This window comes from Toxotes jaculatrix, chromosome 10, assembly GCF_017976425.1.
Source record: "Toxotes jaculatrix isolate fToxJac2 chromosome 10, fToxJac2.pri, whole genome shotgun sequence".
Classification (NCBI taxonomy): Eukaryota; Metazoa; Chordata; class Actinopteri; family Toxotidae; genus Toxotes; species Toxotes jaculatrix.
The window spans coordinates 24,446,006-24,461,154 of record NC_054403.1 but is presented as its reverse complement, the minus strand read 5'-3'; positions in this window follow the sequence as shown (position 1 = coordinate 24,461,154).

Here is a 15,149-nt window from a genome sequence, read left to right as displayed (position 1 = left end):
TTTTGATTTTCAGATAGAAATAAAAGAAAGAAAAAATATTTTAATTCTAATGGTAGAATCTACTAAACATAAATCAAACTGTGTAACACTCACATAATGTTAATGAAACAACAAACAAACTATGACCATCAAGATCTTAAGTCAAATGTTTCGGACACTTTGTCAGGTACATAATCTGCTGAAACAGAGCACTTGTTCTCTGCAGACAGAGTTTGCACGTTTAAAGGAATAGAGCAACATTTTTGAAAACGTTTCTTTATAAGATTCTACAGCAAATAGCCATCTTGGTGTGGATTAAAAGATTTTTTTAAAAAAAGCAGTTTGCCGATTTCTGGAGGGGTTATATGCCATGAAATAGTCAAACACAGGGATTAAACAAATAAGGTTAAAATGTGTTAATTTATGAGCTTCAGAGTTACTGGTGGGCAGATTTTGTTAACATTGGACAGGATTAGGCTAGCTGTTCCCAGTTTCCATGCTAAGCTCACTAGCTGCTTGGTGTAGCTTCATGTTTACCATAAACATGAAGAGTGGTATCCATCTCTTCATCTAACTCTAAGTGTAAGTGATTAAGTGCAAATCCCCAAATTCCCTTTTAAAGCCTCGGAGTAGATGTTTTTCATTAAGGTTGCATCAGTTTTTGTGTATAGACCCTCAAGAATTGAATGGACAAACATCAACAAATCACCAGGTGTTAAAAGCCTGTGGTGCATACTGTTTATTTTTCTTGGGGAACAATCTTTCCCATTCAAAGAAGTAAATGTGAAGATTGTTTTCATTTTTCATCTTCTTTTATCACACCTTTGCTTTGTAAGTGTCTTTTCAAATTTAGGGCTCTTTCTCTTCTCTTCTCTTCTCTTCTGTCCTGCCCTCTACAGGTGTCCAAACCTGTTCAGACCACAGCAGGATGTTACCTACCTATATTTGGGAACATAAAATCTTCTGCAAATGGATTTCAGGATTGCATGGAAGGCTTCTAACAAATTATAGCTCTAAAGTGGCAACTGACGTATCTGTTGCTGGCTTTCTACTCAGCATCCTGTCAAACAGTGCTGTGCTGTATAAAATAAAACTCTGCAGAGGTTTGAGCGTCTGTTTATGCCCATGTGAAGCTCAGTAAACGTGTGCAGCAGTGATTCCCCTGCAGTGTCCTGACCAGTGCAATTTCCAAAGGGCCAGAGTGAGAGAGCTGTGCACTCACTCATTCGTTAAGTGAACATCCAATCGCTGGTCTGAGCTGGTGCACCAGCTAAGTTACAAGTTGTGACAAGCTCAGATGGCTCCCTGACTCTCAGGCCACGGTATTTATTAGAGTCTATTCAGCTCTGTGTCTTGCAAAAATAAACAGAGTGCCAGGCTGCCGGAGAAAGTGCTGACAGTGAACATACTTTATCCAGGTTGGAATAGAATGGGGCTGAGCCTTATAGCCCCTAGGATACCGAGTCTGGGTGGGGGGGGGGTGAAGTACTACTGACTCTGCAGACGGAGCCCTTGTGGTCTGACTATGTGAGCAGACCTTCTCCTTTCCAGCTGACTTCAGGTGCACTCATTTGCAGAATGAAATGGTTGTGTTGCTGGGGTGAGAAAGAGCGAGAGAGGGATGGCGTGGGGTGAGGGGGGGGGGGGGGTGGCAGGAGAGGGAGTGAAAGGGAGAGAGATTATGAGATGGAAGAAGAGAGAGAGAGAGAGCTGAAGAGGACCGAGCTCTTCTGCCAAACAGGGTAATGAGGAGAGGATCTGCAGAGAGAGCACACTGAGCGGGTTCATTGACATGCTAAATGTCAAAGGTGAAGTAAAAATCTCTTGTTGCCTGTAGCTCGCCTTTTTAAGCACAGTGGTGTAATGATGTGAACTCTTGCATCAAATCTAACTGCTGCTCCTTGTGCTCTGCCACAGCTCCGGTAAATCCAGAGGGAATATTGAGTATCATGAAGAAAGCTGGAGCTCTGCTGAAAGCAAACAACTAGTCTCTTTAGCTTTAAAGTTCAAGTTGAAATAGCTTTCAGACAGCAACAGCAGTTGATATTTACAAGATTAAACAAAGCCAAGGTGTCATATCACAGACATTAAATCGATTTCTTGGAAAAAAAAGAAAATACAAGGTTAACTGTCAGTCATAGTTATTGTTTTTACCACACAAACATAAGGACATGTACATGCTCTATGTTTGTTTACATTTCTTTGTGCTTTTGTCCTAAAATGCCCTATCCTTGCCAAACTGTCATAAAGACTGAAGTACAACTTCAAAATATGATTTTTTAAGCAGCACAAATCAATATTTTTACATTAAAGACTGATGCAGCAACTATGATGTAAAATGTGATGCTTGAAGTGATTTCTCTTCAGTTCCCTTCAGCTCTGCAGAGCATCTTAGCCACTTTCAGCTTGTTGCTTTGGTTTTACAGCTGTCTGTTATGATCAGCCCCAAGAGAGGCTGTTTCGAACTCTGTTTTTAACTTTTGGGTGAACCTGTGATGGACCGTGTTGGACTTTTTCATTTGTTCAGCCCATGGTGAGTTTTGAAGTCTTTTGGATTTTTGTTGAAATCTTTATGGACAAGCCGAGGATTCTTGTTTTGTAATTCCTGTTTTATTTTGAAGTCATGTTACTCTTGTTTTGGTTTCAGTATTTCCTATTTTATTTTGAAGCCCCGTTCCTTGTGTATTTGTTACCAGTCTACTTCCTGTCTTTGTCTGGTTTCACACCTTGTTGATTGTCTGCCCCTCCTCAATATGAATCACCTGGCCAATTACCATTACCAATTACCCTCTGTGTATATAAGTCTCGCTGTTCTGCTTCTTGCTGTTTGTCTGTTGTCCAGCCTGAGTCTGTTGTCTTGCTGAGTTTGTTCCTGCTGTGTTCTTGCCCAAGTCTGTGTTCTTTCCTGTGCTTGTACCTGCTGTCGTCTTCCCTGTCCCTGTGGTTATGTTTGTTCCTGAGCTCCTGTTTGCACCCTGGATCCTGCCTGTGTTCACCTCCTGGTTCTGTCTCCCATGTTGTTCTGTTTACTGTCTCTGGATTTTCCTCTGTCCCTGGTTAGCCCTGGTTAGGACATTTGAGGTTTGGACTTGAGTTTGTGTTTGAGTTCTTGTCCTCCTTGGACGATTTTTAGTTGCTTGAGTTTTGTTTCCTGGCAATGGACTTTATGCCAGTGGCTCTTTTCTCACTATCTGTCTGCCTTGGGTGCCTGCAATTGGGTCCTCGCCCCCATGTTCTTGGCAGCGGCTCCTTAAGACTGTCTAGTTTACTGTTTTAGTTAGACCCACTCTACCCATCCAGCACCAAACAGTAGAGTGAGTGCTGGACTCACCAGTAACATGACTTCAAACTAATGCTAACAAATGCTACATTGTCTTGTGCCTGTCTGATATCTAAATGATCAACTGTTAACACATTTGCCATATCTCCTGATAAGGTGATCCTATCCAGTGTTGTCTTTAGAACCTACAGACCCCCAGAGGCCAAACGAGTTTGCAGAAACATTCAGATTAAAACTTCCTCCATTATCTTAATAAAAATGAGTCCAGGCCGCAATGAACTTGACATGTTTGCAAATGCAAATTAGTTATATACAGCTTCAGAATTATTTTGGGTGAAAGGGCTTCCAATGATGTTGTTTTCTTTTTGTGCCTCCCCTCCTCAGCCCATTGAAGATTTTCAGTATAGGTCAAATTAAGCTTGCGGCTGCTGCTTGGAGCGAACACTTCTGCTGCATCTGTTTTGTTGTGTTCATTCTGGCATGTGGTCCTTCACGCTTGGCATCCGGTGTGTTTGGGGCTGTGGTGAACACCAAGCTGATGTACGCATTTCTTCACTCGCTTCACTGGCTGGGTTCCCTCGTCTGGCAGATTTATCCAACAAACATCTGCCTTGGCCTCCATGAAAGTGAATGACAGCCAGCAAATGTGCCGCTTTGTCTGCAGAGCACCTTAAGATTCACTGTTGCTGGTTCAAATCCAAAACCAGAATCTAAATTAGGTGCCGGAATTGGAGCATGGCTGCCGCTGCTGGTTTCAACTCGGAAATTATTAAATTGCCTTTGAGCTTAAATTAGATTGCCGCGGAGCTATTGTGCAAAACACAACAATTTTACCAGAAACTTTGACTTGCAAATAAGTTATTTGATTGGCTGCTGGGATGGTTTGTGCGCCTGGTGGGGATTATGGACTGAGTGGAATAATTTACATTATGAAGGAATTTGGATCTTGCTCAGATTGTTAGTACATTAGGCATCAAATTAGGAAACTTTCAACATTTCAGCAAACTGAAAAAGAATCCAATGTAGCTGGAATTAAATTCTAGATGAAACTAAGAAGAAAGAGCATAGAAGCTGCAGTGTAGGTCTTGCTGCACAGTGTGTGTGTGGGTGGGAGGCCCTGGGGGAAGAGGATTTACACAGGGGAAACCAGAATCATTGGAATTCAATTTCAAGATCAGGGGGTGATGACCCCACTTTTGGGGAGAGCCTCAGGAAAAGGGCTTAGAGATTGGCTGCCCACACCCGACTCCCACCATCTCTCCTCCCAACACACAAACACACAAATACTCTCACACACGTGCATGTACACATCATCCTGTGGTGTCTGAGGAGGGTTAATCGCTTCCTGAGACCTTGGGCTGTGGGGCTGGCCTGGGCCAAGATGGCGCTCGAGTATTCAAACCACATCTCTGTCTCTTCATCGTAATCTATGTGTATTTATCTTTGTGTGCCTTCTTGTCTGACTTTCTTCCTCTTTTGCCTTTACTCCCTTTTTTAGGTTTAATACAATGAGCAGTCTTGCACATTTAATGTCTTGCATTCAAGGAAAAAGTGGAAATTTCAGCCAAAAGATAACAGCAGTCGCTGAATGAGGAAAGCACAGATTGGGAGTTAAATGACCCAGCCAGGCTCAATGTCCCACTGTATTCCTGTACTGTGTTGTCTTCTTTCTCACTCTTACTTTCCTCCTCTCCCCAGTGGCCTCCCTCACTCAGGTTGTGAATACTGATGCAGGATGGGAAATGTCAATTGGAGAAAACTAGCGAGCCTGCTTCTGGAGGCTGAGGCCATTCCTCTGCAGAGTTCACTGTTTGCACTGCCCTCAAGAGGTTCAGCACGACTCTGCAGAGCAATGACCAGCCACAAGAGCAAAGGTTAAAGTCAGACAGGAACTGAATGACTTCCTTTTGAGATGTGGTTCAAAATGTTAGAGTAATTAGCTCCATATTCTTTAAATAAAATGATTAGGTCAAAATCCTTAATGGATTCATCTTCAAGATCCAAACGAGAACAAAAAAAAAAAAAAAAAAGAACTGGATCGCTCAAAAATAAGTTAAACTCAGAATTTGCAAGGTGTTACTGAAGAAGAACCTCCAGTCTTTGGTTTCATAATGCCGGTTTATTTGTTCATTTTAATACTGTGTATCCTTTGTTTCAATTTTCTTTTGTGGTTTTACAGCATGTGCTTGTTTAATAGTGTTTTTAAGAACCTGAATCACAAGTTAATGAACATTCTTCATTGTGGCAGGTTCACAAAAGTAAGTGGAGTACACAGTGCACACAGTAAAGCTGAGTTTGATCCAGCTGGATTAAAAAGAAAAAGATACAGACAGTAAATATGGATTTGTAAGAAGTGGCAAAGTCCAAATAGATGCAGCGAAAGTGTTAGTGTGCAGGTTAACCCACCACTTGTTGCTGATGTTAATAACAGCTGAAATAGAGGATTTTTCTCTTTGTCAGAGGAACTTAATATAAGCAACGTTTTTATGAGGCTGTTTTTTTTTTTTTGCTCATTCACGCTGTATCCTGCTGAGGCTGTCCAACCAAGAAAAACAACACCATCAATTGTTTGTTAAAAAGCCTAAAAGTATAAAACTGCGTGTTTTAACTGTCACAGACCTCCGGCAGCTCTGTGAATTATGGAACTGTGAACTGTGGTTATATATTATGTTATATTTCTTACAGAGGAGACGGCTTGACAAAGCATGTGACTTAAACCCCACCGCTGTTTTCCTCTAATTTACCGACAATGGTGGTTTCCTTTAGGTTTTCCTTTAACCGTGAACATGATCTTCCTCTAACCCTTTTTTTTTTTTTTTGCTTAAACATAACTGTTCCATATGCCGTTTATTATTGTAACCATAACGACAAAGTGTCCAGTACACCTGCCATCACGTTTCTGGAGATGCTCCTATGGGTGGCATCAGAGGGCAGGAACAGACAGACTATATGGTCATTCAGGTTGGAGGATTTGTCGGTGCGTTCGTGTTGTTTGCTAGCTTTGTGTTTTGTTTCAGGAATGGCTCTTGATCTAGCACATTTATATCATAATGATTTTAGGTATATTTTTCCTGATAAATAAAAAAGGAAAGCAGGACAAAGTAATATTTTCAACAAACACAACACAGAAATAAGAGATTTAAGCCATTTAAGAAGCAGATCTTTCTTCAGGCATTTCCCCATGCATGTCTTTACATTCACTGCAGTAAATAATCTAAACCATGTCACAGTGCGACCACATGTTTAGGGTAATTGTAAAAAAGGAAGAACATCAGTTACACTATCCTATCTGCACAGCTAAAGAAAGTACTTTGGCAAAACCACAAACAAACACACTGCAAAAGAGCAAATGGATTTCATTGTGAAATTCCAAACATGAGTCTGTCACTGGCTGTATAGGCTTGGGAGCGATTGAAGCTTATTCATTCATAAATCTTGAAAGGAAAGCATGCACACACAACATGTGGAAGTGTTTTTCCTGAACCAGGTCCACATGGTAGCATTATTATCCACGGCAGCATGACATGCTTTGAGCTGGGAGAGGCAGGAGGCGCTGGGTCTCTGTGCTCAACAGAAATGATTTTTTAGACACTGGTATCTGATGGAGGGAGAAGAACCCAGCACCACAGCTATCTCAAGAGTCCCTCCACATATGGAGGCAATTATATCAAATGGTGTTCTCCGGCAATTTCCCCAGTTGAAAAGAAATCACTGAAATTCTTATCCCAGTCTCTCTTCTCCGTCCGTTCTCCTGCTATTAGCACAGGCATGCAGCCGTACAGCGTCCTCATCTTGATCATTATTTCTTTCTCTGCAGCGGTGCCCAGCTCATGATTAGAGCCTGTCAAGGTCTTATTTCAAATATTAAGACAAAAAAATGCCCTTGTGGGGCAGTATATCTGCCAGACTATCACTGTTGAATACTTTTGTCTACTATTGCTGAATTAATTATCATGCCCTCTCCATTTAAAAGCTTATTATTAATATCAAGCCTGGAAATGTCCATTATTAGCAACATTTGCGATGCTGTGTGATTATTGCTGTGCTTATTGATTTTTATTGAGAGATCACTTGTCTTTTATTATTATTATTATTATTATTATTATTATTATTATTATTATTATTATTATTATTATTGTCATGCATTGTTGATCAAATCTAAGGTTCTGTAGGTGTCTTCTTTCTGTGTTGACCCATGGCAAATTCTTAAACACTTCACTTCCAGTGCAGCTGAGGATTCATAGCCCACAAAGATGTTCTAGTCATTGAATGTTTGCAGTTAGCAATGATGAGCCTAATATTAAATGTCCCTATTCTGCTTTGCCTGAATCGTTTTGTAAACTACTTTAGATTTCCATGGGAGCAATAGATACAAGCTTCACATAAACAATGTGTTTTCTGCTAAAATGTATTCTTCTTTTTCTATTTACTGCTAAATTGGGACCATACCACAACACTGTCCCCACCTCTCTTTTTTTAAGGTACTAAAGCTCTTCGAACTGCATCCTGTGTATGAATGGTGCTATATGAATAAAGGCTAGATTGTTGTTATAACTACTGAGAAAGAGGTTGACCAGCCAGTCCAGCCTTATGCCATGAGAGCGAAGACGTAAACACTCGGTTGTTTTTCTTGCCTCTGAAAGGAGGAGGAAATTTCACTGATGCTACTTTTCAGACAGTGAGCATCTAAAAAGGTTGCATGTAGTGTTGCTATGAAAACCACAGCAATCATCTGTCAGTTACAGACTGCACAACTATTGACAATTACTTTTACTCTATTTGCTACCTCCGATTCTCTGAAAACCGTCTGTCCTCCATGAAAAAGAACATTCAGCGTTCTTACCAATAAAAAAGAAAAGTGTTCTGGACATAGATTATGCAGACATTATCAGATGTAACAAACCACAATCAAGCTAAGTTGCACAATTCCAGGAACTTAATAAGCCATGAGGGGAAAATAGTTTTTGTGGTCTTATAACAGCAGGAAAAAAAAGAAAAAGAAAGAAAAGATATTGGTATAAGGATGGAACCATTTTCAGCGCAGGGATCTTCCCTTAAAGTTGTCCACAACATGTTTATATGTGGCAAAAAGAGAAACTTTATCTCTAATGTCAGTGGGTTAACCAAAATGTTGTGTATCACATCACACAACGTAGTAATATTTGTGCACGTATTTTTATTTGGTAATGCTGTGCACACTGTTTTGTAAGTAACCTTTGTATGTTCCATCCATATGTTGTTAGTTTTAAGTGCAAGCCTGTTTACGTAACAGTCCCATTTGCAACTATGCTATGAATTAAGTTTCAATCAGTAAATAATTAGAGATTGATCCAAAATTTAGTATCACTGAGTTTAAGGAGGCTGTGTTCTAATGTCTGTGTGAAAATACGGAGTCGTAGGAGATGGGATTAAAAATAAAATGGAGTCATGACTTCATCCTTGCTGCAGCGTGACCTTGTGACTTCTTTCAGAAGTGATGGAGACAGAACATAATACATCTGATTGAAATGATTGAGGTGTAGGAGTCACATTCTGCCAGCCGGCAATGAGCCTTCACTTTCATCACGTTGCTCATGTTATAGAAGGAGAAGAATCAGTTTCAGGGCACTGTTCAATACATGTGGGTCAAAAGATAGTCGAAATACATTACATGAAATATATTCATGTTTTAGTAAGGATGAACCCAAAAGCTTTATAAGCCAAGAACAACATTCAGTGCAGTGAAGTGAATTTGATCCCATGTAAGTAAAGGACTCATTTTTAGGATTAGTTTTGTTTAGGTTATTTTTGGCATTACTTTTAAGAACACAACCTGTGCAGCCTGTCCACGCTATCGTGACTATTTTAAGCCACACAAAGCCAGACAACCACAGTTCCTCTGGACATTAATATTCACCAGCATCTGCTTCAAAGAAAATCCCTTTACAAATCCAGGAATGTATCTCCTATGGATTTCAGGCTTTGACATTTCACCAGTGTGAATGTCCCCCTGGCTTAAAGGCTTGAAAGGTGCATCTTCAGCGCTTCATACTATGTATTATTCCCCCTTATTTGCCAAGTGAAGTCTGTATAGGTAATATATAATTCATTTTTGTTCCCCAGCTAAGGCAAGGTCAGATCTATTTGGATAGCATCTCAGCAGCAACTAATATAAATATGTATTATTGAGGTGAGCTTTTCAGAATTCTGCTCTTTCTTTTCACTGTATGGAAGTGTCAATCATGATGGTAACAAAAAATGAGTTATTTGCACTGACTTCATTATGAGTCATGTGTATCACCTCTTGAATTGAGCAGCAAGGTCCTTGAATCATGTTTGTTTTATTGTGCATCAGTGATCTGTTTCTATACCCGTTTCACTGACAGAAATTCCCGTTTATTTTGTGTATTTGCAACATACTCTGAATTGTTGAAATAACCTTTTACTCCCACTGCAAATTAGATACCGTGGTCATGGATGAATAACGCATTAAGAATTTGTTTTGTATGTGATTAAAATTAAGAAATAATTGGATGCATGTTGACTCTCAGGTCAACCCATTTACTATAATATGAGGTGTATTTACATTTCGTGTTTTCCTCGGTGACATCAAACGCTCAAAGCCCCTCTGGGTGTTACAACACAATCATTTCCTCAAAATAATCAGCTTAAATCTTCAGTTTTTAAAATGCTTTCCATCCTAAGTCCTTCCTGTTCAAAAAAAAAATCAAAACAAAGGCAGTAAAAATCTACCATCATTATATTTACCTTTTTTTTTTTTTTTTGCAAGACCTAAGCCCATGGCCCACTTCAGCTACCCTACAGGGCTAGTATAAAAAAAAAAAAAGCACTCCCATCGATCACTGGGCACACATGTCAAGATTGCCCTAATAAAAACGAGGTGTAAATAATGTAGGGGGCAGATACGGCGCACAGCACCATTTGCTGTGTGGAGATATAGGCTATAAAAACACTGCAGCACTGTTTGTCTCAATCTGAGCTGCTTCACTTTCCTGTTTGCCACCACATCACCATTTCAGCAAAACGCCACTGTGCAAGCCAGATTTTCAGTATGTTTAAACAAGATGTTTTGTTGGCTTTTTGGCAAAACAGTTGTATTTGTGTGACTTATTTTTGCCCAGTTTTTTTTATATGAGCTAACACAGACTGTAAGAATGTGTGCGTGACTGAATGCTGTTAATGCTGCACTGTCAGCACTTCTTTTCTGGTGTAACCTGGTCCTTAAGTAGTGAACATATTTTAACCTGGGGGAGAATCTACAGCCAGCATATTTTCTTGAAATGCCTATTAATTCAGTTAAAAGAGGGAGATAATAGGAAACGCCTTCTTATAAAATGTAAAATCAGTCATGCATTTAGGGAATAACATTTTCTCATGATGTGAGATTTGCTATAGTTTTTATATCCGAAGCTTCCTAAACACTTCTGAGTAGTTTTCATTCCATTTTTGTTTTGTTCGGTGAGCGTTCGAGTCATAATATGAAGTCCCTGATGTATAAAACTTTGACGGAGGCGCTGTAACCTTTGACACAAATACTGTCTGACCCCACAAGTCAGTGAAAATCACAAACACCCTCAGAGAAGCCTGTTACTTTCCGTCTCATTGTTTCTAACCAGTGAAACTGGTGGGTTGGACGTTGTGATATGCAGAGTAGGTGCTTTGATATATGTCTCACTGTCAAAATTCATAGACTTAAGAATGCTGTCTGCACCGCGCTGCATGAGTGTTTTCTCCCAGCACAATGGAGATGTCACACAGGGACATGTGGAAAGCTACAGCCCCATTCTCCTCCCCTGGAGCCCCTGGAGAGCACAGGAGGAAACCCCTCACTGATAAAAAAAAACAAAAAAAAACAATGCCTCCCCTTCCCATAGACTACTGTAAGAAGTGTGCTCTTCTGGCTGCCTACTGTATGTGATGATAATGAGAGCATGGAAGGAAGGCAATGACTTTGTAAGTGACTAGGAGCTGATATACGAGGGGCTGGTTAATTGGTGCCCTTTATGAGGTGATGCATATCGCGTTGCCCTGTTATAGGACATCTGGCTGCGTTCCAGTTTCCCCCGTACACATGATGTATTTACGACTCAAAGCAATTTTCTCAATGAAATATTTATGACCGTAACTTTAGTTACTTAGTTCATGTGCACATGGGTCTGCAGTGTCCAGTTCCTGTGGGAGTTATCTTTCAAGTTTCAGGATTTAGGGCATTAAGACAGCACGGCAAACACACAGCGTGTCATTCCACATAATTACATGAATGTAGAATTCCAATCATTTCAGAGTTTAATACCAAATTAGAAAACCAAAAGAGTGCTCTTGTCATTAAAGGTCAGTTATCTACTTCCCGTTCATTAAAACCCAGGTCTTATTTTTGTAGTTTTGGCCCATATTTCTAAGAATTACGATATTATTTGCATTCCTAGTTAAATGCTGCAGTGTGTGAATGGAAGAACAGGACAAGCAGTCAGGCAGTGAGAATGTTAGCCCGATTATGTAAGCCACTTTACTTGGTGGTTAACAAAAACTGAGCACACCCAAAATATCTTAATCATTTATTTATAAATTATAGAGATGCCCCCTTCATGATGATGTTCTCAGATCTCAGCAATCAATTTGCTGAGTATATTGGTGTAATTATGACCAATAAAAATTATGGCCACGATTCTGAAAATAAGACCTCAGTTGTTATTCTTTAGGAAATTAGATTTTTCTTTAAGATAGTAAAATTGTCACATTTTAGAGGATGAGATCTTAATTGAGAGGAAACAAGGTTTACAGTTACAATTACAATTGTTTATGGGCAATATTCTTCATTTATGATGACGATTGTTAATCCACCAGTGGCTTTATGACAGAAAATCTACCCACAGTTTTTCCATTGTTGACAAACAGGAAGAAATAAATAAGATACAGTTTGTGGAAGTGAAATCAGTGTGCCCACTGGTAAAGTAGCCTGTAGTTTATGTAGAGGCCATGAAACATGTACATGTAACATGTTGCTGTCAGTTGTCATCTACAGTGACATGACAGGTCACCTACAGTACAAACCAAAGGTGCAGAGTCTAATTAACATAACCCAGATTTAAAGTGACCGACACCCTTCTCAGACATCATGCCAGGAATCGCAGAGCAAACTGAACCTTCTCAACCAAACAACCCTCTCTTAAACTCCCTTTTTCTCTGCCAAAGAAAATAAACGTCCCATAAAAATTCAAAGTATCTCCGGAGGAACTGCTCTCTATCATCATTTGGGGGTAAAGCGGCAGGGTGAAAGAGCGGCAGCAGCCAACAAGAGCTCTATGATGTCTTTGAGTGTGTCGCTCTTCTGCTACCTCAGGGCCAAAGAAAACTCCCCCGGTAACAGCCTGTGGATTGTACCTTCACCTGGCTGAGGATATAACATGTACATTCATGAAGCTGAACAGCTTATACCTGACTGCTCAGACAAGGTGCTCTTTCAACCCACTGCTTGTTTCCTCGACCAGGAAATTCCCTCTGAGAGTTCGTTAGATGAGTTGTCCAAGGTCATTTTTAGGAGGCCCATGAAAAGTTATGTGGTCTACGTAACTTTGAATTTTACGCCACTTTGTATTGATTTGGTTTCTCAACTTCTTATTATTGTTAAGTGCAAAACACATCTATCAATTTGTTCATTTTACAAATTTGTCAGAACACTGCATGAGGTTTTGCTTATGTTTTATTTTTAATGTCACAATTTTTTGTCTTATTGAAAAGTTTAGAAAAAAACTAATAACAAAACAAGTCCTTTTAAGTTCAAATATGATGAACAAGAGAACGCTAGTTGCTAACATTGTCTCTGTGTGTTGTTTATAGCTGAGCAGGCAGCATGCAGAGCCTCAAAGCTCTGGAGCTTTTCTGGCAAAAACAGCTGCTTGCTGTTAATAATTCTCTGTGGGTTTGTCACAATGAGCAGCATTACACATAGTCATTTGATCCATGATGAAGAAAAACATTTGTAGCAGCTTTAAATAATATGTCAGTCCCCAAATGTAACCATCAAATTAGCTACTGAAATAGTAAAATTGTCCTGTTACACACACAGAGGCTATGTATTCTTACATTGATAAAAAAAAATGTGAAACACTTTATTCTCGACTAGTAATGTTGTTGACAAAAAGTAAACTTAGTGCAGTGCACTTCTTCCTGTCAATGTAACTGGTTCTAACTGACTAACTGATCCCCCGTCAACCTGATATGAAATCAATGGCACTCATCAGGATATCATTAAAAATGAATTAGTTTGATTTCTCTCTGAATGAACACAAACAAACCACTTTGTAAAACCTCACAAACTCAAAGTGACTCATCTGACGGTGCCCAGCAGTGATGTTGTATAGAGCAGCTGCCGCGGGAAACAAATTCTATAAACACTTCCTTGGCAACCTTGGAGCCCAAGGTTTACCCGATATGACCGTGAATATTTTAAGAATCAGTGCTGCTGAAAAACAACACTGGGATACTTTCTGAAAGATGTCTCTTTCAGAAAGTTATTTTGATGCATGCTGGGAAATATGGAAAGCCGATCGGCAGGGTGCCAGCGAGAGAAAATCTCAAAGAGGAAAAGAAGTGAAGGCAGCATCTAATCACAAATTTGATGAGTACAAAACTTTGTGTTGCTAAACATATTGCTGTAAGAAGCAGCGAAAGCAAACTCAAAACAAATAGCACAATATGCAGAATCATGAACAAGTCACCGTGCAAAGGTAAACACAAGGTCACGAATTTTCTCTTACAATGCACTGTAAGAAGGCTTTGTGAAGGTAAACTATGTGACCTTCACTCAATGAGATGTGACACAACAGCACTGTCAATCATATGGCCCAGTGTATGACTGCAGGCCATTGGTGGTCTTTGCCCCCTTCATAGTAAGGGGGCTGCAGGGTAGGCAGTGGGGTAACAGGCCCCTGCATAGACACCAAAGATGTTTGTGTCAAGCAGGCGCCAGCTGGTCGTGACTACTGTAATCTCTGCCATTGATTAAATGGGCTCCCAGGTCCTAAGGGGTACCCGCCTCCTGATGGAGCCGGACCAAAGTAGAGGGGCCTGGCAAATGATGAACACGCCCTGGTCTGCTTTCTGATGCCGTCTGATGGGGCTGTTGGTGTGAAAGACATCGCCACTGGCAGCCACACAGAGATGTTACCTGCTGTGTGGGTCTATAGGACAGGGGAGATTTCTAAAGACAGCGGCTGGATGGGTAGTATAAAAAGAGTTTTAGAGAAATACTGACAAAGCATGAGAATGAGCAGGGAACAACTGCTGGGTGCCGCCTTTCTACAGAGCCATTAAGGAATATTTCGAATGCCTTTAAATACCCTGACCGGTACTGACAGATGAGCAAAGAAAACAGAGAAAAGCACACAGATCTATTATCCGTTGTCAGTGCACACTTGAAATAATGTCAACTATCTAAAATTATCTTATGTTCCTCACCTTCAGGATTACAAGATAAATCAGACAGGTTGCAAAATGATTGTTACTGATACTTCTTTGATTAAACAATAGTTATAAAAATGATTAACAGAGGATAGAAGGAGAAAATATGCTTCTGCTATATAAAATTATGTCTATTTTTCTGACCTCTCTCTAATATTTGTTATTTCCCTCTAAATATAACTGCCTGAGCAAATTAGTAGCATATAGATGTAATTTCTTGCAGGCAGATTTGCTGATCTTCTTTGTCTGTTCTCTATATGTAATTTAAAGGATTTTAACATCTAAATATGCTTGAAACTGTAAAAGTAAGGATAAGGAAATTGGGATTTACACACAGAGTTATGATACAGATTTCTGTTTGAACTTCAAAACTAAACTTCCAGCACTAAATAATGATACAGGTTCTCTGAAGAGGCATCTGTAAAGCCTT